This window comes from Delphinapterus leucas, chromosome 18 (genome assembly GCF_059928025.1).
Source record: "Delphinapterus leucas isolate spDelLeu-1000000601 "Yukka" chromosome 18, BTC_Dleu_Yukka2, whole genome shotgun sequence".
In the NCBI taxonomy this organism is placed as follows: Eukaryota; Metazoa; Chordata; class Mammalia; order Artiodactyla; family Monodontidae; genus Delphinapterus; species Delphinapterus leucas.
In genome coordinates this window covers 22,006,281-22,030,599 of record NC_143146.1, presented here as the reverse complement: position 1 = coordinate 22,030,599, position 24,319 = coordinate 22,006,281, and the positions used below count along the sequence as shown (strand labels likewise).

The 24,319-nt window shown below is 35.5% G+C and overlaps 1 long non-coding RNA gene across 1 annotated transcript in view; it reads left to right on the top strand.

Annotated features, from left to right (window-relative positions):
- Positions 1-3,891: 3,891 nt before the first annotated feature.
- LOC111176466 (uncharacterized) overlaps positions 3,892-24,319 on the top strand; it is a 120,555-nt gene continuing 100,127 nt past the window's right edge. The window contains exon 1 of the long non-coding RNA XR_016388653.1: positions 3,892-23,683. This is a non-coding gene — a long non-coding RNA (uncharacterized LOC111176466). The remainder of the gene's footprint in view (positions 23,684-24,319) is intronic.

Here is a 24,319-nt window from a genome sequence, read left to right as displayed (position 1 = left end):
TGATTGTAAAGACTCATTGAGGGAAAGCTAGTGTCTACTTCATATTTTTTTTCCTAGAGTTGCACATAGTTATAAGTAGTTATTCAAGTTCAATAATTTCTTTGTACGTTCTCATTATCATGTAATCTTAGGACGTTTACTTACTTTTTCTCAGGAACATATAGAGTTTTAATTTTTAATTTTTGTCCACATTACAAAACCTAATGATGAAAATAAAAAATAAAAATATTGATCCCCATGGATCTTTCCAAATGTTGTCATATGGCAGATATTATAACACAATCCGTGTGACTATATTACTTTGTATTCAGATGATTAACAGTAATGGTAGGTAAATACCACTGAATCAAATATGCATGATAGGCTTCGTGGACCACCTACAGGGGATTTTAAATTTCTGGATGTCTTCCTATTGCCAATCACAGTTCAGACATATTGCTGTGTCACTGAAGGATGCAAACTTACTTTAATAGTTTTAATCTTGTAATTGTGATATTCAACCATTTTTTATAAAATATGTCAGTTTCATTTTGTTCAACATATTATTTCAATAAGATAAAGCTGTAAATATCATGAACTTGAATATAATGTATATATATAGAGAAATAAATTTCTTTGTTACAACTGGATCTATGTTCTGTAAAGAAACAAAATAATTGGCAAGGTACACATGTTTGTTGAGAAATATATGTACATAGTTCAACAGATGGTTCAGTATTTTTTAATTTTGCGTTTTTCATTTGATAATGGTAGAGTTAATATAAAAAGACATTTACTGAACTATTAATGTCATCACTGGAGTATTAATATTAACCAAGAAAGTGAATGAATTATCCTTGACAGAATCTACTGAATAATGTTGACTTCTTTTGTTAACAGAAATCTTGCCAAAAAACTCCAAACAAAATAAGAAATATTACATTTCAATATATAATATTTTAAAAAGTGTTACATAACTTAGAGAATAAACTTTTGAGTTGTAAATAATTCACTCAGATACCCAGGGAAAGATAGTCCTTCAGAACCAATCTATATTCAACATGCCAAAAACGCATTTATAACTTACCTACACACCTACATGAAGATAAATACAGATTTTTTTGTTAATATAATTATCTTTTTGATGCTTTTATTGTATACATTTTACTTTATTAATATCTAATGTATCTTCTGGAATAATTGAGGTTTTCTTATGACATATTTTGAAAGTATATATATTCTAGGTATATATATTCTACATAACATTACTATGTATATTGTAGGTTCAAGAAAATATGTCCAGTATTATTTATAATTTTCATGTTCCCCTATATTGAAATAGTACATAAATTATTATGATATATGATAAATAAATACCAATAAAGTATTAACACTAATAAATTCTAATAAAAATTAAGACCTAATAATCAGGCAACCATAATAAGTTATACTTGTTTAAATTGACAGACATCCTTTGTTGTTTTTTTGGGAGGGAAAGGACAGAGGGAACAAGTTAGTTTTTGATATATCATACCAGATTTTCTGGGGAAATAAAAAATAAAATCTAACCCTCATAAAACACTCTTTTGAACTAAGAAGGACTTTCACTTCCTTTAGCCTCAAATAGTATTAAATTTAAAGTCACATGACTACAGTAAAACAAATACTCCTTGAAATATTTTGTAGCCTTTTCTTTGGCTAATTATAATCAGAGGCATTTCTAAAAAGTAGTTTTAATTGTAACTGCAACCTACTAAAACTTAGCAAACACTAATTTTTAGAAATTTCACAGCTTTAAACAATTATTTAGCCTTAAAACAATTTTTAAAGCACAGCTTCTCCAGCTTAAGAACCGAAGCAATTCAAAATAACACTTACCTGCTCTTCCTTCCTATATACATAGAAACACGCTTTCAACAAAAAATTACAAATCTTTGAAACTAGTAGAAATCCTCGATTTGGTGGGGGGGGGAGGAAAAATGAAAATAAGGATTTTTCAGTCTAAAACCAACCTTGAATATTTGTATGATATTGATAAGAATTAAGAGAATCATTCCTAACAACTCCCTTGGTTTAAAGCTTTTTTTCTCTTTCAGCACCCTCTAGTGGATATTTATAAAAATTCTTGACAACTGAAAAAAGTGGCAAGCATGCTAACTTGTCCAAATTTTACTCTATAAACATGTAGTTTTTTTAAAAAAATTAGTTGTTTAATATTAATAATAATAAGTAATATTTTATACAACTGTGAGCACTCCCCATGTTTTTAACTACTATGATAACTCTATACATAGTAACAAAGCTATTCTTAGAACAAAGCTATTCCACAATTACTATTACAGTGGGAAATTGGAGCACGAATGTAATATATATAATGTTACAGAACTGGTAAGGGCAAAAATCTAGATTTTAACCTATCCAGTTCACTCTGACTTCAGAATTCGTTTATTCAGCAGATAACATTGCCACTCAGGACAAATATTTTAATGAGTTAACATAATTTATAATAAGATCAGGTGTTAGTCCTCTACATAAGAGGAACAAATTTAAAAAGAACACTTCTGTTTGTCCTTTTGAATAAAAAATTTGCTTTCTAAAACATTTCATTCAATATGTAAACTTTACGGACAACTGTGGGCAAATCATTGCATCAGTTGAAAACACAAAGATGAATCATTTATATTTATACATGCGTATATGTATATATGGTTAGTACATATTTAGATGTATCTGAAAGACTGTATCAGAGTGATGAGATGTGTGTATAAATAGCAGTTTCCACATGATACTACAGTATGCTAACCATCTATATTTTCTTGTCCTTCTTTCTATCTCTATGTCAAAGAGAACTAAGACTGGCTATAAGACTGGCATCAAAACGAAATCAGTTTATATCAAGTCTACATTTCTTACTCTAGGTATGCCTGAGAGAAGAGCCTCTTGTGCAATACACAATCAGAAGGCCTTTGGATCAGATTCATGTTACATGTTCTACATCTCAGGAGCTCTGTACTCTCCCTGACCTATAGTGGACCCCACATATTTTATAAGATTCCCCAAGTAGATATATAATCTTCCCTTTAAAATATTCATCTCTCCCTCCAACCCCACCCCAGCCTATAATAGATACAAGTGTATCTTAGTAATTGAAGGGGTGGATAGGTGCTAATGATGTCAGTGGGCATCCAACAGACCGGTGGATTTTCTGAAGAACAAATGCAAGCAGGAGTGAGATTTGAGGAAACAAGTCCACCAGGTACAAGGTGCTGAGGTGTTGTATGTCTCTAATCACCTAGTTCTTCAACAAATTTAATAATTAATATAATACTGCTTCTCATCCTCATAAGGATTTAATTTTGCTGTTCTGTTGTTTGTTAAAGTCCTAAGATATTAAAATCCATATTTTTCTTGGTAGCTCAGTGTCATCTTTGTGAATATTAGTTATTTTACTCTGCCCTAAAACGGTAGATAAACCACCTGAATTATGATGGTTATGTCATTATTCTTTCACTAAATAACATTAGTGAAAGAATAATGACATTCATATTATAACATATTGTGGACCATTGTGCTTTCACAGAATCACAAGAATGTGATTATTCTTGTGATAATTATGTCATTATTCTTTCATTAAATGACCTTAAACCTCAGCAAAACCTTGCCCACACTATCAACTTTTACTGACTGCTCTCAGGGAACTCACTTCTTTAATCTCCCTTTAAAACAAATAAACAAGCTTTTTAAATGTACGTACAATTTGAGAAAATAAGTTTACAATGGTATGACATGTAACTTTACTTAAATGTGATATTTAGCTTAATCTTGTATTGAGGTCATTTAAAAAATTTTTAATTTCTTATGTTTGTACCTCTTCTAGATAGATAAAGCAGTTTTACAGCTGAGGAACTTACAAAGATTTATGGAAAAAAAAATCATTATCACAACAATAATATAAATTCAGAATACTTACATAACTTTAGTAAATGTTAGATAATATACTTGTATATAGAAAAATTTTGAACCTCACAGTCTTAAAGTTCATAAAAGAACTGATTTAAATGTGAAAGAGTTGTAGAGATTACTTAACTCACAATAATATTTTAGGTGCAGTTAAATTTCAGGAAAAGTGTGAAAAGAATTGTTAAATTTATCTTACAGCTTAGTAAAAGAGTTAGGTTTGACGGGTCGTTTGATTTCAGGGTTTAAGTTTTTGTTGTTTTTGTTGCATGTACATACACACTCAAGAACATATATGTATATATTCTTAATTCACTATTATGTAAATTGTGGTTAGTTACTTTTTCTTGGAATTCCAAAATTAGTAGTACTGCCACAACAATTTTTGTGAACACTCTTAAATATTTAGAAAGTTTCATGGCTGATATTCAGAGTGTTTCCTGCTGGTGTTATATTTATTAAGGCTGATTTGATAGATCTTTTTGCAGACTGGTATATAAAATAGCACATTGACCCTTGAACAACATGTGGGTTCTGGGTGCCAACCCATGCTGTAGAAAATCCAATATAACTTTACAGCCAACCCTCTCTACCTGTGGTTCCACATCCAAAAATCAACCAACGTAAAGGACCTTCAAGATGACGGAGGAGTAAGATGTGGAGATCACCTTCTTCCCCACAAATACATCAAAAATACATCTACGTGTGGAACAACTCCTACAGAACACTTACTGAACACTGGCAGAAGACCTCAGACTTCCCAAAAGGCAAGAAAATCCCCATGTACCTGGGTAGAGCAAAAGAAAAAACAGAGACAAAAGAATAGGGATGGGACCTGCACCTGTGGGAGGGAGCCGTGAAGGAGGAAAGGTTTCCATGCACAGGAAGCCCCTTCACTGGTGGAGATAGGTCTGTGGAGAGGGGAAGCTTCTGAGCCGCAGAGGAGAGCACAGCAACAGGGGTGTGGAGAGCAAAGTGGAGAGATTCCCACACAGAGGATCGGTGCCGACCAGCACTCAACAGCGTGAGAGGCTTGTCTGCTCACCTGCCAGGGCGGGTGGGGGCTGGGAACTGAAGCGCGGGCTTCGGAGATCAGGTCCCAGGGAGAGGACTGGGGTTGGTTGCGTGAACACAGCCTGAGGGGGCTAGTGCATCACAGCTAGCCAGGAGGGAGACTGGGAAAATGTCTGGACCTGCCTAAGAGGCAAGAGACCATTGTTTCAGGGTGCGCAAGGAAAGGTGATTCAGAGCACTGCTTAAACGAGCTCCAAAGATTGATGCAAGCCACAGCTATCAGCACGGACACCAGAGACGTGCATGAAACGCTAATGTCACTGCTGCAGCCACCAAGAAGCCTGTGTGCGAGCACAGGTCACTATCCACACCTCCCCTCCCGGGAGTCTGTGCAGCCCGCCACTGCCAGGGTCCCGTGATCCAGGGACAACTTCCCCAGGAGAACACACAGTGAACTTCAGGCTGTTACAATGTCACGCTGGCCTCTGTTGCCTCAGGCTTGCCCCATATTCCCTACCCCTCCCTCCCCCAAGCCTGAGTGAGCCAGAGCCCCAGAATCAGCCGCTCCTTTAACTCCTTCCTTTCTGGGCGAAGGACAGACATCCTCAGGTGACCTACATGCAGAGATGGGGCCAAATCCAAAGCTGAACCCCGGGAGCTGTGAGAACAAAGAAGAGAAAGGGAAATCTCTCCCAGCAGCCTCAGAAGCAGTGTATTAAATCTCCACCATCAACTTGATGTACCCTGCATCTGTGGAAGACCTAAATGTAGGGCCAGACACTATCAAACTCTTAGAGGAAAACATAGGCAGAACACTCTATGACATACATCACAGCAAGATCCTTTTTGACCCACCTCCTAGAGAAATGGAAATAAAAACAAAAATAAATGGGACCTAATGAAACTTCAAAGCTTTTGCACAGCAAAGGAAACCGTAAACAAGACCAAAAGACAACCCTCAGAATGGGAGAAAATATTTGCAAATGAAGCAACTGACAAAGGATTAATTTCCAAAATTTACAAGCAGCTCATGCAGCTCAATAACAAAATAACAAACAACCGAATCCCAGAATGGACAGAGGACCTAAATAGACATTTCTCCAAAGAGGATATACAGATTGCCAACAAACATATGAAAGGATGCTCAACATCACTAATCATTAGATAAATGCAAATCAAAACTACAATGAAGTATCACCTCACACCAGTCAGAATGGCCATCATTTAAAAATCTACAAACAATAAATGCTGGAGAGGGTGTGGAGAAAAGGGAACCCTCTTGCACTGTTGGTGGGAATGTAAACTGATACAGCCACTATGGAGAACAGTATGGATATTCCTTAAAAGACTAAAAATAGAAATGCCATACGACCCAGCATTCCTACTACTGGGCATGTACCCTGAGAAAACCATAATTCAAAAAGAGTCATGTACCACAATGTTCATTGCAGCTCTATTTACAATAGCCAGGACATGGAAGAAACCTAAGTGTCCATCAACAGATAAATGGATAAAGAAGATGTGGCACATATATACAATGGAATATTACTCAGCCATACAAAGAAACAAAATTGAATTATTTGTAGTGAGGTGGATGGACCTAGAATCTGTCATACAGAGTGAAGTAAGTCAGAAAGAGAAAAACAAATACCGTATGCTAACACATATATATGGAATCTAAAAAAAAAAAAAAAAGTTCTGAAGAACCTAAGGGCAGGACAGGATTAAAGATTCAGACATAGAGAATGGACTTGAGGACACGGGGATGGGGAAGGGCAAGCTGGGATGAAGTGAGAGCGTAGCATGGACTTATATATACACTACCAAATGTAGAATAGATAGCTAGTGGGAAGCAGTCGTATAGCACAGGGAGATCAGCTCAGTGGTTTGTGACCACTTAGAGGGTTGGGATTGGGAGGGTGGGAGGGAGATGCAAGAGGGAGGGGATATGGGGATATATGTATATGTATAGCTGATTCACTTTGTTATAAAGCAGAAACTAACACACCATTGTAAAACAATTATACTCCAATAAAGATGTTAAAATAAAAATCAACCAATGTCTGCTTCTGTAGTACTGTAGTACATATTTATTGAAAAAAAAAAAACACATATAAGTTGACCTGTGCGTTTCAAATTTATGTTGTTCAAGGGCCAACTGTATAAGAACAGCTATGCTAAAGGGTAGCATTAAATGATAACAGTTTATCTTCGCTAGTCACCAGTTCTGTATTTTTTAATTCATTTGCCACATATTTATCTGTAACTCCAACATCAATACTCACTGCACTTTACTGACATGTACATGCTCAGAGAGGTAGAAAATTTTAATTGCCAGCTGTGCACGTTCTTAGCTGAAGAGGAATTGATACTCTGCCTTTTTCTTTGAGCACTCATAGTGTAAAAGAGTGTCCCATTCAGAGTATATTTAGTGCCACATTTTTTGCATTTTTGCACTCTTTGCTGTTGATTTTGCTGATTAAATTGGTCCCCAACATAGTGCTATTTGCTATTCCTAAGCACAAGAAGGTTGTGATGTGTTTATGGAGAAAATATTTAACAAAGCTTCATTCAGAGATGAATTGTAACGAGGCTGACCATGAGTTCAATGTTAATGAGTCAACAGTATATAGTAATGAAGGGTCTTTAAACTAAAACACACATAAGAATGGTTAGGGATTGGTCAGTTGTTGAAATAATTGTGACCAGAGACCGACAGTTACCTAACCCTGTATTCCTCTTGGGAGCAATGATTCAGTATTCATTAATTCAGTATTTGTGGTGACTTTATGAGACAGAACTACTGTGAACTGTGAATCACAAGAATTCACAATATGTTATAATATGAATGTACTCATTCAATTAAATTTTCATAGAATGTTACAAATACCATTCATGCACAGGCTTGCTCTTTCTGCATAGCTTGTTTGATAAATGGGGATTGAAGATTTTAAAATCTTAGAAAATATGTTGAGAGCTGGAATTAGACTGATATAATTGTGGTTTATTCATTAGAAATTTTTAAGAAAAATAAAACATCATGAAACACATAATTGGTTTTATGAGCTATTATTTATTGAGACTCTAAGTCATGAACACGTATAGTCCAGAAGTATCTCTGGAGTCAGCAAGGGGGCCAAGGAATTATTCAGGTGCTTCAGCCAATGGTTGAAAATTTGAGGTAGCTCAGGAGGTATGTGGGACTCTCACACTGCCCAGAGCAGCCCAGTATGGGGTATGTTGGAGCAATGATGGGCATTTGGCACTGCCTGAAGCATGTCAGAGACACAGGCTGCTGGGTTTAGACCATGTGGGAAGGACAAGTACTTAGGGCATGTCTCCTGCAACAACTCTTGAGCAGTGGACTCATCTGTCCCTTGGCTATACCGTAAGCCCTCTTGCTGGAAGGCACGACGACCAAATTAACAGGGAATTTGTCAAAAGTGTTTGATTTGATTCATTATTTCAAATACTAATTAAGAAAAGGTCATATTCTTATTAATAAGTATTGCATCCTAAACACATTTTAAAAATTAAAAAAATAGGAAATTATTGGAACATATAATGGACTTTGAACAGTTAGTGGGCCTAGCTCTGTGATAAAAGACCTTGGCTTCTTCTGAAGGACACTATTCTTACTAACGTCAGAGTGAACACAAATGGATTTGAATTTCAGTTTGGTATCATGGGGTTCCAGCTCACAATCTGGACTCCCAGACTGTGAGTTTCCGTTGCTGACTACTTGCTTTGTGGACTTCAAGCTCCAGCATTGGATGCAGAGAAAACAGCCTTACAGCAACTGCTTAACCAGCTCCCACAATTGTGTAGGATCACTTTCCTTTAACAAATCTATCAGTCTCCATATTTCATAGAATTCTCTGGTTGAATCCTGGCTGATACACTTGATAAGACATTGGATGGTCTATAGATTGTAGGCTATATATATATAAATATATTTTTTTTTTTTTTTAGATTCCATATATATGGGTTAGCATACGGTATTTGTTTTTCTCTTTCTGACTTACTTCACTCTGTATGACAGACTCCAGTCCCGTCCACCTCACTACAAACAACTCACTTTCATTTCTTTTTATGGCTGAGTATTATTCCATTGTATATATGTGCCACATCTTCTTAATCCATTCATCTGTCAGTGGACACTTAGGTTGCTTCCATGTCCTGGCTATTGTAAATAGAGCTGCAACAAACATTGTGATACATGACTCTTTTTGGATTACGGTTTTCTCAGGGTATATGCCCAGTAGTGAGATTGCTGGGTCATATGGCAGTTTTATTTTTAGTTTTTTATGAAACCTCCATACTGTTTCCATAGTGGCTGTATCAGTTTACATTCTCACCAACAGTGCAAGAGGGTTCCCTTCTCTCCACACCCTCTCCAGCATTTATTGTTTGTAGATTGTTTGATGATGGCCATTCGGACCGATGTGACATGATATCTCACTGTAGTTTTGATTTGCGTTTCTCTAATGATTAATGATATTGAGCATTCTTTCATGTAGTTGTTGGCAATCTGTATATCTTCTTTGGAGAAATGTCAATTTAGGTCTTCTGCCCATTTTTGGATGGGGTTGTTGGTGTTTTTGATATTGAGCTGCATGAGATGCTTGTATATTTTGGAGATAAATCCTTTGTCAGTTGCTTCATTTGCAAATATTTTCTCCCATTCTGAGGGTTGTCTTTTGGTCTTGTTTACGGTTTCCTTTGCTGTGCAAAAACTTTTAAGTTTCATTAGGTCCCATTTGATTATTTTTCTTTTTATTTCCATTTTTCTAGGAAGTGAGTCAAAAACGATCTTGCTGTGATTTATGTCATAGAGTGTTCTGCCTATGTTTTTCTCTAAGAGTTTTATAGTGTCTGGCCTTACATTTAGGTCTTTAATCCATTTTGAGTTTATTTTTGTGTATGCTGTTAGGGAGAGTTCTAATTTCATTCCTTTACATGTAGCTGTCCAGTTTTCCCAGCACCAATTATTGAAGAGGCTGTCTTTTCTCCATTGTATATTCTTGCCTCCTTTATCAAAGATAAGGTGACCATATGTGCGTGGGTTTATCTCTGGGCTTTCTATCCTGTTCCATTGATCTGTATTTCTGTTTTTGTGCCAGTACCATACTGTCTTGATTACTGTAGCTATGTAGTATAGTTGAAGTCATGGAGCCTGATTCCTCCAGCACTGTTTTTCTTTCTCAAGATTGCTTTGGCTATTCGGGGTCCTTTGTGTTTCCATACACATTGTGAATTTTTTTGTTCTAGTTCTGTGAAAAATACCATTGGTAGTTTGGTACAGATTGCATTGAATCTGTAGATTGCTTTGGATACTATAACCATTTTCACAATGTTGATTCTTCCAATCCAAGAACATGGTATATCTCTCCATCTACTTGTATCCTCTTTAATTTCTTTCATCAGCGTCTTATAATTTTCTGCATACAGGTCTTTTGTCTCCATGGGTAAGTTTATTAATAGATATTTTATTCTTTTAGTTGCAGTTGTAAATGGAAGTGTTTCCTTAATTTCACTTTCAGATTTTGCATCATTAGTGTATAGGAATGCAAGAGATTTCTGGGCATTAATTTGTATTCTGCAACTTTATCAAATTCATTGATTAGCTCTAGTAGTTTTCTGGAAGCATCCTTAGGATTCTCTATGTATAGTATGTCATCTGCAAACAATGACAGTTTTACTTCTCTTTTCTGATTTGGATTCTTTTTATTTCTTTTTCTGCTCTGATTGCTGTGGCTAAAACTTCCAAAACTATATTGAATAATAGTGGTGAGAGTGGGCATTTTGTCTTGTTCCTGGTCTTAGTAGAAATGGTTTCACTTTTTCACCATTGAGGACGATGTTGCCTGTGGGTTTGTCATATATGGCCTTTATTATGTTGAGGTAAGTTCCCTCTATGCCCACTTTCTGGATGGTTTTTATCATAAATGAGTGTTGAATTTTGTCAAAAGCTTTCTCTGAATCTATTGAGATGATCATGTGGTTATTCTCCTTCAATTTGTTAATAAAGTGTATCACATTAGTTGATTTACATATACTGAAGAATCCTTGTGTTCCTGGGATAAACCCCACTTAATCATGGTGTATGATCCTTTTAATGTGCTGTTGGATTCTGTTTGCTAGTATTTTGTTGAGGATTTTTGCATCTATTTTCATCAGTGATATTGGCCTGTAGTTTTCTTTCTTTATGACATCCTTGTCTGGTTTCAGTATCAGGATGATGGTGGCCTTGTAGAATGAGTTTGGGAGTGTTCCTCCTTCTGCTATACTTTGGAAGAGTTTCAGAAGGATAGGTGTTAGCTCTTCTCTAAATGTTTGATAGAATTTGCCTGTGAAGCCATCTGGTCCTGGGCTTTTGTTTGTTCGAAGATTTTTAATCACAGTTTCAATTTCAGTTCTTGTGATTGTTCTGTTCATATTTTCTATTTCTTCCTGGTTCAGTCTCAGAAGGTTGTGCATTTCTAAGAATTTGTCCATTTCCTCCAGGTTGTCCATTTTATTGGCATATAGTTGCTTGTTAATCTCCCATGATCCTTTGTATTTCTGCATTGTCAGTTGTTACTTCTCCTTTTTCATTTCTAATTCTATTGATTTGAGTTTTCTCCCTTTTTTTCTTGATGAGTCTGGCTAATGGTTTATCAATTTTGTTTATCTTCTCAAAGAACCAGCTTTTAGTTTTATTGATCTTTGCTCTTGTTTCCTTTATTTCTTCTTCATTTATTTCTGATCTGATCTTTATGATTTCTTTCCTTCTGCTACCTTTGCAGTTTTTTTTTCTTCTTTCTCTAATTGCTTTAGGTGTAAGGTTAGGTTGTTTATTTGAGATGTTTCTTGTTTTTTAAGGTAGGATTGTATAGCTATAGACTTCCCTCTTAGAACTGCTTTTGCTGCATCCCATAGGTTTTGGGTCATCATGTTTTCATTGTCATTTGTTTCCAGGTACTTTTTGATTTCCTCTTTGATTTCTTCAGTGATCTCTTGGTTATTAAGTAGTGCATTGTTTAGCCTCCATGTGTTTGTATTTTTTACAGATCTTTTCCTGTAATTGATATCTAGTCTCATAGCATTGTTGTCAGAGAAGATACTCGATATTATTTCAATTTTCTTAAATTTACCAATGCTTGATTTGTGACCCAAGATATGATCTATCCTGGAGAATGTTCCATGAGCACTTGAGAAGAAAGTGTATTTTGTTGTTTTTGGATGGAATGTCCTATAATTATCAGTTAAGTCCATCTTGTTTAATGTATCATTTAAAGCTTGTGTTTCCTTATTTATTTTCGTTTCGGATGATCTCTCCATTGGTGAGAGTGGAGTGTTAAAGTCCCCTAATATGATTGTGTTAATGTTGATATCCCCTTTTATGGCTGTTAGTATTTGCCTTATGTATTGAGGTGCTCCTATGTTGGGTGCATATATATTTATAATTGTTATATCTTTTTCTTGCATTGATCCCTTCATCCTTAGGTAGTGTCCTTCTTTTTCTCTTATAATAGTCTTTGTTTTAAAACCCATTTTGTCTGATATGAGATTTGCTACTCCAGCTTTCTTTTGGTTTCCATTTGCATGAAATATCTTTTTCCATCCCCTCACTTTCAGTCTATTTGTGTCCCTAGGTCTGAAGTTGGTCTCTTGTAGACAGCATATATACAGGTCTTGTTTTTGTATCCATTCACCCAGTCTATGTCTTTTGGTTGGAGCATTTAATCCATTTACATTTAAGGTAAATTTCGATATGTATGTTCCTATTACCATTTTCTTAATTGTTTTTGGTTTGTTTTTGTAAGTCTTTTTGTTCTCTTGTGTTTCCTGCCTAGAGAAGTTCCTTTAGCATTTGTTGTAAAGCTGGTTTGGTGGTGCTGAATTCTCTTAGCTTTTGCTTGTCTGTAAAGGTTTTAATTTCTTCTTCAAAGCTGAATGAGATCCTTGCTGGGTAGAGTACTCTTTGTTATAGGTTTTTCCCTGACATCACTTTAAATAGGTCCTGTCTCTCCCTCTGGCTTGCAGAGTTTCTGCTGAAAGATCAGCTGTTAACCTTATGGGGATTCCCTTGTATGTTATTTGTTGTTTTTCCCTTGCTGCTTTTAATATTTTTTCTTTGTATTTAATTTTTGATAGTTTGATTAATGTGTCTTGGCATGTTTCTCCTTGGATTTTTCCTATATGGGACTCTCTGTGCTTCCTGTAGTTGATTAACTATTTCCTTTCCCACATTCGGGAAGTTTTCAACTAAATCTCTTCAAATACTTTCTCAGTCCCTTTCTTTTTTTCTTCTTCTTCTGGGACCCCTATAATTCAAATGTTGGTGCTTTTAATATTGTCCCAGAATTCTCTGAGACTGTCTTCAATTCTATTCATTCTTTTCTCTTTATTATGCTCTGCAGTAGTTATTTCCACTATTTTATCTTACAGGTCACTTACCCATTCTTCTGCCTCAGTTTTTCTGCTATTGATCCCTTCTAGAGAATTTTTAATTTCATTTATTGTGTTGTTCATCACTGTTTGTTTGCTCTTTGGTTCTTCTAGGTCCTTGTTAAACGTTTCTTGTATTTTCTCCATTCTATTTCCAAGATTTTGGATCATCTCTACTATCAATATTCTGAATTCTTTTTCAGGTAGACTGCCTATTTCCTTTCCATTTGTTAGGTCTGGTGGGTTTTTGCCTTGCTCCTTCATCTTCTGTGTCTTTCTCTGACTTTTCATTTTGCTTAACTTACTGTGTTTGGGGTCTCCTTTTCGCAGGCTGCAGGTTCGTTGTTACCGTTGTTTTTGGTTTCTGCCCCCAGTGGCTAAGGTTGGTTCAGTGGGTTGTTTAGGCTTCCTGGTGGAGGGGACTAGTGCCTGTGTTCTTGTGGATCAGGATAGATTTTGTCATTCTGGTGGGCAGATCCATGTCTGGTGGTGAGTTTGGGGGTGTCTGTGACCTTATTATGATTTAGGCAGCCTCTCTCCTAATGGGTGGGCTTGTGTTCCTGTCTTGCTAGTTAGTTGGCATAAGGTGTCTAACACTGTAGCTTGCTGGTCGTTGAGTGAAGCTGGGTCTTGGCGTTGAGGTGGAGATCCCTGGGAGATTTTTGCCATTTGATATTACATGGAGCTGGGAGGTCTCTTGTGGACCAGCGTCCTGAACTTGGCTCTCCCATCTCAGAGGCACAGCCCTGATACCTGGCTGGAGCACCAAGAGCGTGTCATTCACACGGCTCAGAATAAAAGGGAGAAAAAAAAGAAAGAATGAATGAAAAAGTTAAAATAAAATGAAACTAAATAAAATAGTTATTAAAATAAAAAATAATTATTAAAAAAATTTTAAATGTAATAAAAAAAAAAAAGAAAGAAGAAAGCAGCCAAACCAAAAAACAAATCCACCAGTGATAACAAGTGCTGAAAACTATATGAAAAAAAAGAAAAACCAGAAAAAGGACAGACAGAACCCTAGGACAAATGGTAAAAGCAAAGCTATACAGACAAAGTCACACACAGAAGCATACACATACACACTCACAAAAGAGGAAAAGGGGGGAAAAATATATATATATATATATATCATTGCTCCCAAAGTCCACCTCCTCAATTTGGGATGATTCGTTGTCTATTCAGGTCTTCCACAGATGCAGGGTACATCAAGTTGTTTGTGGAGATTTAATCCTCTGCTCCTGAGGCTGCTGGGAGAGATTTCCCTTTCTCTTCTTTGTTCGCACATCTCCTGGGTTTCAGTTTTGGATTTGGCCCTGCCTCTGTGTGTAAGTTGCTTGAGGGCATCTGTTCTTCGCTCAGACAGGACGGGGTTAAAGGAGCAGCTGCTGCGGGCTCTGGCTCACTCAGGCTGGGGGGAGGGAGGGGAACGGAATGCAGCACGAGTGGGCGGAGGCAGAGGCCATAGTGACGTTGCACCAGCTTGAGGAGCACTGTGCATTCTCCCGGGGAAGTTGTACCTGGATCATGGGACCCTGGCAGTGGCAGGCTGCACAGACTCCCGGGAGGGGAGGTGTGGACAGTGACCTGTGCTCGCACACAGGCTTCTTGGTGGCGGCAGCAGCAACCTTAGCGTCTCATGCCCGTCTCTGGGGTCCGCGCTGATAGCCGCGGCCTGCGCCAGTCTCTGGAGCTCCTTTAAGCAGCGCTCTTAATCCCCTCTCCTCGCGCACCAGGAAACAAAGAGGCAAGAAAAAGTCTCTTGCCTCTTCGGCAGCTCCAGACATTTTCCCGGAGTCCCTCCCGGCTAGCCGTGCCGCACTAGCCCCCTTCAGGCTGTATTTACGCCGCCAACCCCATTCCTCTCCCTGCGCTCCGACCGAAGCCTGAGCCTCAGCTCCCAAGCCCCACCCGCCCTGGCGGGTGAGCAGACAAGCCTCTCGGACTGGTGAGTACTGGTCAGCACCGACCCTCTGTGCGGGAATCTCTCCGCTTTGCCCTCCGCCCCCCTGTTGCTGCGCTCTCCTCCGCGGCTCCGAAGCTTCCCCCCTCCCCCACCCACAGTCTCTGCCCGCGAAGGGGTTCTAGTTTGTGGAGACCTTTCCTCCTTCATGGCTCCCTCCCACTGGTGTAGGTCCCGCCCCTATCCTTTTGTCTCTGTTTATTCTTTTTTCTTTTGCCCTACCCAGGTACGTGGGGAAGTTTCTTGCCTTTCGGGAGGTCTGAGGTCTTCTGCCAGCGTTCAGTAGGTGTTCTGTAGGAGTTGTTCCAGGTGTAGATGTATTTCTGGTGTATCTGTGGGGAGAAAGGTGATCTCCACATCTTACTCTTCTGCCATCTTGAAGCTCCCTCTTTCTAGTTTTTTTTTTAATGGATTAGTGGGGGATATATTTAATTTACTTATATTTTAGTTTATACATTAAACTTTTAACCATTAAATTATTACCATATCTGCATGGCAATTTACATCACTTAGTAAGCAATATCATGTAGATTGGAATTTATATAGAGGTATATCATCTGTATATAATATATATTACATTATATATTAATATTTAGTGGTTATATATTAATGCATATTATCAGATCTGTTTTTAAATCTTTAAATATTATATCCAGATAGGTATCATGTAAATTTTAAGCAATGAATCAGTTTTTTGTTTAAACTTAATATGTGTGAACAAAGTAGAACAACACAGAGTTTATTTGTATTCATTTAAATACATGTAGATTTTAGATATATACTAGTATATAGAGAGTAAATGACTTCAAGATAGCAGCATAAGACGATAGTAGTTTTAAAAGAACACACTAAGTGTAAATTCCTAGAATATTTTTATTGATCTACATTCTTTTAACTAGAAAGGGTACAAATATCTAATAAATTTCTATTATATATATTTGAGAACACATCTTCCTTTTGCTATGATAAGCTAGTAATGTTTTAATATATAGGATATTTGAAATGAGTAAAATTGAAATTTTGCCTTTTTTCATTGTAATTAAAATATGCACCCTAACATATAGTGAAGCATATTTTCAGAAATGAATTCACCATCTTTCAGAAGACTGCTCATTATCTTATGTTATTATGTGGTCAGTGACATCAGTGTATCTTCCCAGTGACCTGAATCTCAATCCTTAAACCCTCTCTATTTTCAGTACTACAACATTCAGTTTATTTCTAAATCCTAAATATTTATTCTTTCTCACATTGGTTTTGCATTTTACCCACACTATTTTTTGAGTTGTCTTAATATTTCTACTTGCATACCCTTAGGATAAGTTTTCTGATTCTAGTTTTTCTTTCTTTCTTTCTTTTCATTCTAATCAATGCTACACATTACTGCAATTTTTATTTCCTAAGTAAGTCTGTCTCTCTACAGTTCACAGATTCCTAATGGAAGAACTGAATTCATTTTTTTTTTTTTTTTTTTTAGCTTTGACTCTTCTGATAGCTTGGAAACAGACTTCTTCAGTACTTATCTCTGTTTCCTTCACTGTTCTCTTTTCCCACCCATGAAAATAACTCCTCCGATATCTAGGAGTTAAATACATGAAGACCCTAGGGAACACCTCTTTCACTCCTCAGAAAATATGAATTTCTCCTTCTCCTCTATGCTATAGATTTTATCAAACATGTATGCTTTCTCTTTGAGTCATTTGTCATATAATATGTTTCTGTTGGTCAGAGATTATTTTCTCTTTTCAGTTGTTCAGATAAATTTTCTTCTAGCATTTCCTCCTTGTGTACTAACAGAATTTTGAAATATTTTATAGTCCCCTCAGGGAGAGAAAGGAATCTGTTAGGCCACTACTAAGGGTGAGACTCACAAAGAGTGTTCAGTATTTTAATTAAATGATCTCAGTACAGGTAAATTCACAACATGTTCTTGTGACTTTAATCCAACATAATTGATTATTGGTTGACTAATGAGAGTGAGTGTCAGCAGGAAACTTGTACACAAGTAGAAATAAAAATAGATTTATATTTTTCAATAATCTCCTGGCAAAACATAATTAAAATATGTTTTGAGTTTGAGTATATGTTCAATAAAATACAAAACGTACTTCTACTTGTTTTATTTATTAAAATATATCACATTGATCTATCAAAAGTAAAAATTATACTTTTTATTTTTTCTTCCTTGAAACCATGCAATAGAAGCAAATGGATTATAGACTGACTACAGTTGACCCTTGAACAATGTTTGGGGTTCGGGGTAATGACCCTCCACTCAGTTGAAAGTTTGAGTATAACTTACAGTTATACTATAAATCCACAGTTCTGCATCAGCACATTCAACCAATCAGTGATTTTGTAGTACTGTAGTATTTACTACTGAAAAAATCTCCATATAAATGGACCCTTGCAGTTCAAACCCATGTTGTTCAGGAGTCAACTGTATTCATTGACCTCTTGCTTAGTACAGAGAATGGTGGAGAGGATGTCAATCACAACACACTTTTTCCTAATGTGTTGGTCATGGTTCTGTTATCAATGCATTGATAAGGCATGGAGCCTTGCTACTGCTTTGGCACTTGGATGGAAAAAGAAACAGCTGTCTTCAATATTTCTTTCTTATGTTCATTGCTTGGCTCTCCCAGGACAAGCACTCTTTGATGATAATCAGGAGATATTAAAAGTTGTTAAGTAGCAGTCATCAAACACCCAGCAACCCAAATCTTACAAAATAATTATATTCAAATATCTCAACCTGGAGATAACGTGCTCTATTTCTAATGGCAAATGTCACGTTTCATAGAAATACGAGTAAGAAAAGAGCATGCTTATGTTGTAACTTATGAGAAGAATGATTATAAAAGCTGATTTGAGAAAGAAAACTAGCATGCCAATCTTCAATTTTGCCGGATGTGCTTGAGCCGACTAACTGGATGAATAGAAGCTGAAGATCTGGAGTTGAAGAGAAAGACAAGCAAATAATTCAACATCTAAACATAAACTTAATGAGTATAAGAATAAAGAAAAAGAGAACAGTTAAAGAAAATGTAGAGAATGAATTAATACTGCTTAAAGGTCATGGGTTATTTGTTATATCCTGCCTAAAGGGCACAATCTACCTAACATAGGAACAAAGCATGTGCTTTATAATTTGTAAAATATTATAAGGTATGCCAGAAACTTTTAATGCAAACTTATCTTCTCCGTTTCTTAATGAAAATTTTCTGTATGTGATTCTGAAAGGATAAGCTTTGGCTTCTGTGTATTGCTCTTTAATATAAGTAGGTATGGACTAAATTTTCACTACGCATATTTTAATAGGATAAATTTATCCTCTTACTCTGGTGTTCAAAGGTCTATAGAAAATGTCTTTAGTTACTTTTGCCCTTTGCTTTTAGGCTATCACTGTTACACTCTCTTGTCTAAGGTAATCTTTACATCTTCAAGGGCTCAGGGCTGTCCTGGAGGACGGACTTTCACTCTTGACCTGCCCTTATCATCTTCAGACTCATGAGCTAATGGTTGGCAAATACATTCACAACTAGGTTGTTAGTCTTTAAGAAGATTTTCTATCCCTTTATTAATCTAAGGACTCAACTTGACATTAGAAATTCTACATAATTTGACTCCTTGTTAAATTCTTACATGCCTACATATATACCTGGCGGTAGATTACACCTACAGTTGATTCCCTAATATCCTCTCTTTCCCCCACTACTTAAACTGCCTAGCTTGAGCTGCTCCTTCTGACTGAAAAATGTATTACTTCTTGTTGCTCATCTTGCCTGTCAAAGTCTTTTCTCTCCCTTTAGATTGATTTTGAATCTAGCTCTTCTAGATCTATGAGGAATACTTGATTCTTATTTACCTCATTAGACTTAACTGGTAGAAATTTCAGCTGTAGGGCCTGCTAGTGGAGAAAACATTTTTCTATAATGGGAGCTTATTAGAAACTCCCTTTATATTGTATAGCAACATAATAAAAGAAATCAGAAAATGAGATACTTAATTTAACAAGGGTCAAGTTTTAATCATTCTGTATAGAATAATGTTGCATCGAAATGGAATCTATACCAATCTTTTGAATGAGAATTATATAAACCCAAAGGAAAACCACAGCTACTAATTTCAGTATAATTAAATTCAATCTGATACTTCCATTTGAAGCCATTGAAGTAACCTTGTTCCAAGATGCAACTATGTGGTAACAGTATTAGCTCATTATCCGCCCTTTATTTTTTAATATCCTTTTTAGGAAATTTATATAATTGAAATGGCATGTGTGTTGATGACATTTATTGAAATTTGTAAATGAATAATTAGCTATTATAATAAAAATCTAAAACAGAAATTTTATATTAGGATGGTTATACTGTACAGGGCACAAACATGTAATTGCATGTTTAATATTCAAGTCATATCAGGCACATTTGAATCTATCATACACAAAGTATTATACAGTATAAATGCATAATATCAGAAATGTTTTAGATAATCTAGTTTCATATGGTAATAATTGCATATGTACATATTTTTTCATGTATTACTTCAATAAATATTTCTTGAATTCTAAAAGTAGTAATGATAATATTAAGAACTTAATAAATATGTTGACAATTTTTAATGGGAAATTACTGCTGGGCACTTATTATATTTGAATTTTTAAAAAATCTTCACAGCAACACTATAAAAGACATAATATTTTTATTCTCATTCTACAGATAAGGAAAATGAATATCAAGAAAGAAAAATAACTTGCCGAGGGTCACACAGCTGGTAAATAACAAACAGAGAGAGCCATTCTAGTCTGGCTGAGGATAAAAAAACATGCTTTACTGCACCAGCCAGTTCTAATGACATATAAAATGCTTAAGGTTTGTGTTATTTAATGTTTAACTCTGAGACATTTAAGTAAAATATCAAATGATGTGTTAGCATAATGGAAATACATTAATTTTCAGATTTTATAAAACACCTTCTTGGTTGTGAAAAAGATCTTGGGGAAAAGACTTCTTACTAAAATAGTTAAAGAAGGTATTTTCTCAAGAAAATAAAGTTCAAAATCAAAGTCTAATTGGCTACAAATCATTCTGCAAAAGATGTGTACTGAAAAATAATTTGTAGTTCAATATCTCCCTCTGCTGTTAGAAAACACTAATGAAAATTGTTTAAGCATATATGTTAACTTAGATGATAGACTACGTTTATACACTTAAAATGTCAGAATACAGTAAGGTTTTCATAATCTTTATTTTCTTCTGTTTTGAAATTGTGACTCCTGTATTATATTAAAATTTTTCATTTCTTGAAATGTGTAAAAATGGTAACTGTTAGACATTAAACTGATAGTGAGTAACTTACATGATTAATTTACTCTCCTGAAATTTTATGTCTGTCATGTAGTTGTTTCAGGTAATCATTCTACTTAACAAGTATAACAAATAAAAGAAGACCTACAAACTTGTTCTGTTACCCCAAATGATAGACATTTGCATTCATATTAATTTGCATTGGAATAGTAATTTTTTCATTATAAAATTAAAATTTAAGAAAAAAAATTCCAATTTCACAGATTTCCAGGGTAAGAAAGTATTATAACTAAATATATAATTTTTAAATAGCTACCTTAATAAATTGATAGAATCTAAATACAGTATTAAACAAAACTTCCTAATAATGATTAAGAACAACAACCAAAAAAAATCATAGATCATAAAAGTGAAATATATTACATGATTACCAACATTTTTCTTTCTGAAAGTATAACATAGATATTAAAAAGAGTATACCATTTTTGTATTTGCTAAGAATATTAAGTGTTTTATAAGTTGTTTCCTAAAATTATGTTTGTGGTAAGTAGTGTTGCATGGATATCCTTTAATACTCCCTATGTTTATGATATATTGTGTTGCATAGATATCCTTTAATACTCCCTATGTTTATGATATATTGTGTTGCATGGATATCCCTTAATACTCCCTATGTTTATGACAATAAACATATTGCATGGATATCCTTTAATACTCCCTATGTTTATGACAATCAAAAATCCCCAGAAAGTTGAAGATTAAATAAGTGGAAAAATTAAGTACTTTTAATGAAGGAAAGAGAGAATATAACAGTTAAATTAATCCAGATTAATCTCAGGGAAAAAAGCATAAAGCTATTTCTAATTGAATGAAATAAATTTCATAATGAAATTAATATGTTATTTATAGAAATATCTAGTATAATGATTTAACATAGTGCAAGCTTATACTTTACCTGTTTGCTCCCATTTTTACATGTAGTTGTTTAATCCCTTTCCTGTTTGTAACAGTTTTTTTCCCTTGAAGCCAAGGGCCAATAACTTTACCACACTCTTCCTTAGATACTTCCATCAATGTAACTATCTGCCAGGGATTCACCACACCTTCCTTTGAAAGAAATGTTTTCTTTTCCACTTAACTCATCATTGTGATGGCATAGCTATCATTCTCCCATACAGTCTTCTAATAATTTTCTCTCATTTCTTCTTCAGCTATTCTCTTCTATGATCACATACTGTTCCTTGTCATATTCACCAAATGTGTCATATTTAATTTATGAATTCAGTTACAACACACCCTTCAGTGGTTTGATAGTTTAACACCCAGCATTCTGGGAAAGAACCAAACAAACTCAAAAGAACAACAAAAACAATGAGAAAAAACTCGGTACATGTTGTTTGTCTATTTATCTGACATAAATACTCCCACAACAGCTGATTAAGAAATAATATTGTGAAATCATTGGGCATAGAGTTGTGAAAAGAAGCACAAAATCACACAATCAAGCCAGCTCCAGCACATAACTAATCTCTCTGACCACAGTCTTCATTACAGACTCCCTGTTTGTTCAAATATTCCCACTACAACTTATTTTAAACCCCATATGAATTCCCAGTTAATTTTTATAGCCCAATTTATCTTGGTTTCCAACAATAAGAATGAATTGCTTGCTTGCATGCATTCCAAGCAGTTATTTCTGGCCCAGAATCTGTCCTCTTCACAGTGATTAAAGGGTTCTGTCTCTTTACACTTATGGCTCTCACAAATTTTAGAACCTTCAAGTCCCTCACTTCTAATTATGGAAACAGGGAAAAACAGAGAGAACATGAAGGATTGCCAGACCATTATAGGGCAGACCCAGAAGGGGTGTATATCATTTTCAGTACATTACATTGGAGGTTTGGATGAACTAGATATTTGGCAGAAACTAGAAGTCGCTAGTACATTTTCTTTATTGCAGTTGACTTTAATTTGGTTTTAAATGACAGTGGTGTGAATATTTTGTATTCTCTTTGATTGATAAGCATGGCACAGGTTTTTTTCTGATAAAACATGCCATGTTCCTATTTCACCTCAATTTGAAAGAGGATATGATTAAATTCCATTCCAGAAAAGAAAAGCTATGGAAAACTTTTTCTTTGTGAAGTCTGAGGAGGCTGAAGAGAAAAATAAAAGTAAAACATTAAGATCATAGATCTCTGTTGCCTTACCCTTTTTTTCTCAACTCATGTGTTAACCTTGAAGAAGTGTATACATGTATAGTATATTCCAAATAAGTACCAAATAACATGAAACATGGAATCAACTAGTGATACATTTCTCTGGATGTGAACTGGAAGAAGCCATAAATCTCTAAGACTCACATCCATCCATGTAACTACGTTCATGGCTGTTGAAGGGTGATAGATATATAAGCCCATGTAAATACTCATGTCTGAACTCTTGCTTGTGATTTTCAAGATATAATGTAGTTCTCATGTACTTTTGGGAGATGATTTATAGAAGATAAAAATAAAAATTGGTTGATTTGTAATTTGGGGACATAGTTTGATTTTAGAATGTAAAACTCCACATAGAATTGATACTTATGCTGGCATTTACAGGAAAAATGATGAGTCAGAAAATGGCTTACTTGTGTGTATATATTTGTTTGTGATAGTGGGGTGCTTCTTGTGAAAAAGACAAGATATATATGAGATTCTGGCAATTGCAGTCCTCAATAGTAAACATTTGGAAGGAAACTAAGCCTGTGATATACACATGGAAGATTAAATACTTTGTATATTCCATATCCTCCCAACACCATGGCCAAGTGTATAACTGAAGATCCCTTTTCATTTTTCTTCTAGAGCTGAAGTACATGAAAACACATAATGAATCAGGCTATGGAAAGTGCCTAGCAAACTTTATTTATTTATTTATTTTAGGTTGGCCCATGGTCTACTATCCAAGAAGGGATTTGAGGTCCTGAGGACCAGCTACCCCTCAGGGTAGTGTTTTTCCTTATAGCAAAGATTTAAAAACAGAGGTAAGTGAAAGGAGTTTTAACAATAGAAATGTATATAGAAAGCTTTCTACTCCCAAGCTGACTCTGGAGAAGCCATGAACATAATGTGTAAGTATGGATCTTGTAATGTAACACAAAAACTCTGAGTAACGCCTAAGGGGACAAGTGTTTCCATAATTTGTTTTGTGTCCAGGAGAAGACAACTTAGAGTGGAAAAACCTGAGCATAGCAGACTAATTTGAGTGAAAGCTTTTAAATTTTACTCTTGCTTCATTTACATTTTCACCTAAGAGGCTTGCCTACTAATTCCTCCAAGATACGGAAATTAGCGGCCCTAGCCAAAGGTGTTAGGTGTGGGTGGACGCCATATAACAGAAAAGCCATGCTGGGGTATGCTGTCATCTGTCCCTCTGCACTTCCTGTCTTGCTTCTCCCAGGGAGTAGACAGCACCTACACCTCTGGTACCAGAAAAGTTGACTTGTGCACTGGCCAAACAAGAATATTATTGATGGGGGTTTTGTAGTTCCTGAGACTCTTTGGTCTGTGTACATCCCTCTTCTCTCTCTAGATGAGTCACTAAGTATCTTGAATTTTATTTAAAGTTAATGATTCTCATTTAGTTGGGACTGCTTCAGACTTAGGAAACCCAAATTGGA